Below are 2,672 nucleotides of genomic sequence, written 5' to 3'. Positions count from 1 at the left end.
ACTCACTACTACTCACTCATACACTCACTCACTCATTACACTCACTCACTCATCACACTCACTCATACACACACTCACTCATACACTCACTCACTATACATCACTCATACACTCACTCACTCACACACTCACTCATACACTCACTCACTCATACACTCACTCATACACTCACTCATACACTCACTCACTCACTCATACACTCACTCATACCACTCACTCACTCATACACTCACTCATACACTCACTCACTCATACACTCACTCACTCATACACTCACTTACACTCATACACTCACTCACTCATACACTCACTCACTCATACACTCACTCACTCATACACTCACTCATACACTCACACACTCACTCATACACTCACTCACTCATACACTCACTCACTCATACACTCACTCATACACTCACTCACTCATACACTCAATCACTCATACACTCACTCACTCACTCATACACTCACTCATACACTCACTCATACACTCACTCACTCATACACTCACTCATACACTCACTCACTCATACACTCACTCACTCATACACTCACTCACTCATACACTCCACTCACTCATACACTCACTCACTCATACACTCACTCACTCTCATACACTCACTCACTCATACACTCACTCACTCATACACTCACTCACTCATACACTCACTCACTCATACACTCACTCATACACTCCCCCCCCTCCACCCCCCCACCCCCCCCCTCTCCCCCCCCCCATCTCCCCCCTCCCACCCCTCTCCCCCCCACCCCCCCCCTCCCCCACCCCCCCCCCCCCCACCCCCCACCTCCCCCCACCCCCCCCTCCCCCCCCACCCCCCCCCACCCCCCACCTCCCACCCCCCCACCACCCCCCACCTCCCCCCACCCCCCCCCCCCCCACCCCCCCCCCACCCCCCCACCCCCACCCCCCCACCCCCCCCAGCCTGGAGGCTGTGGCTGCCGCCTGCGTGAGGGGAGGGGGCTGCAGGCTGCGGGGGAGCGGCGCCGTCAGCGGCAGCTCCGGCTGGAGGGTCTCCGGTGCCGCGCGGCGGAGCTGGTGGCCAGGAACCAGCTGGTGCCTCACGGAGCTCAGCTACTCGCCCAGGTGGACAACTAAACACTCGCTCACCCCACTCGCTCGCTCAGCACTCGTTCGCTCGCTCGCCGACTCCGCTCGCTCGCGTCGCTCGCATCACCCACTCAGACACTCGCTCGCATCGCTCGCTTACTCGCTCGCTCACTCACTCGCTCACCCACTCAGCCACTCGCTCAGCCACTCGCTCGCTCACTCGCTCGCTCACTCGCTCGCTCACTCACTCACTCGCTCGCTCACTCACTCGCTCACTCACTCGCCTCGCTCACTCGCTCACTCGCTCCGCCTCACTCGCTCGCTTCGCTCACTCACTCGCTCACCCACTCACTCACTCGCTCACCCACTCAGCCACTCGCTCAGCCACTCGCTCGCTCGCCCACTCACCCACCCACTCACCCACTCACACACCCACTCACCCACCCACCCGCTCACCCACCCACCCACTCACCCACCCACTCACCCACCCACCCACTCATCCACTCACCCACTCACTCACCCACCCACCCGCTCACCCACCCACCCACTCACCCACCCACTCACCCACCCACCCACTCATCCACTCACTCACTCACTCACCCACCCACCCACCCACCCACCCACTCACCCACCCACTCACCCACCCACCCACTCACCCACTCACACACCCACCCACCCGCTCACCCACCCACCACTCACCCACCCACTCACCCACCCACCACCCACCCACTCACTCACCCACCCACCCGCTCACCCACCCACCCACTCACCCACCCACTCACCCACCCACCCACTCACCCACTCACACACCCACCCACCCGCCTCACCCACCCACCCACTCACCCACCCACTCACCCACCCCACCCACTCACCCACTCACTCACCCACACCACCCGCTCACCCACCCACCCACTCACCCACCCACTCACCCACCCACCCACTCATCCACTCACTCACTCACTCACCCACCCACCCACCCACCCACTCACTCACCCACCCACCCGCTCACCCCACCCACCCACCTCACCCACCCACTCACCCACTCACACACCCACCCACCCACTCACCCACCCACCCACTCACTCACCCCACTCACTACCCATCACCCACCCACCCACCCGCTCACCCACCCACCCACTCACCCACCCGCTCACCCACCCACCCACTCACCCACCCACTCACCCACCCACCCACTCACCCACCCACCCACCCACACACCCACCCATTCACCCACCCACCCACTCACTCACCTACTCACCCACCCCACCCACCCACCCACACACCCACCCATTCACCCACCCACCCACTCACTCACCTACTCACCCACCCACCCACTCACCACCCCACCCACTCACCCACTTACCCACTCACCCACCCACCCACTCACTCACCCACCCACCCACTCACCCACTCACTCACTCACTCACTCCACTCACCCACCCACCCACCCACCCACTCACTCACCCACCCACCTACCCGCTCACCCACCCACCCACTCACCCACCCACTCACCCACTCACACACTCACTCCATCACCCACCCACCCACACACCCACCCATTCACCCACCCACCCACCCACCCACTCACCCACCCACCCACTCA

General features: G+C 62.3%; 1 long non-coding RNA gene across 1 annotated transcript in view; it reads left to right on the top strand.

The window, feature by feature from the left end:
- The first annotated feature begins 983 nt into the window (after positions 1 to 983).
- LOC144955688 (uncharacterized) overlaps positions 984 to 2,672 on the top strand; it is a 4,041-nt gene continuing 2,352 nt past the window's right edge. Inside the window, exon 1 of the long non-coding RNA XR_013641777.1 lies at positions 984 to 1,105. This is a non-coding gene — a long non-coding RNA (uncharacterized LOC144955688). The remainder of the gene's footprint in view (positions 1,106 to 2,672) is intronic.

Source organism: Lampetra fluviatilis, unplaced genomic scaffold, assembly GCF_964198595.1.
Source record: "Lampetra fluviatilis unplaced genomic scaffold, kcLamFluv1.1 SCAFFOLD_1506, whole genome shotgun sequence".
Lineage (NCBI taxonomy): Eukaryota > Metazoa > Chordata > Hyperoartia > Petromyzontiformes > Petromyzontidae > Lampetra > Lampetra fluviatilis.
Note: the sequence above shows the minus strand (reverse complement) of the source record. Positions and strands in the feature narration are given on the sequence as shown.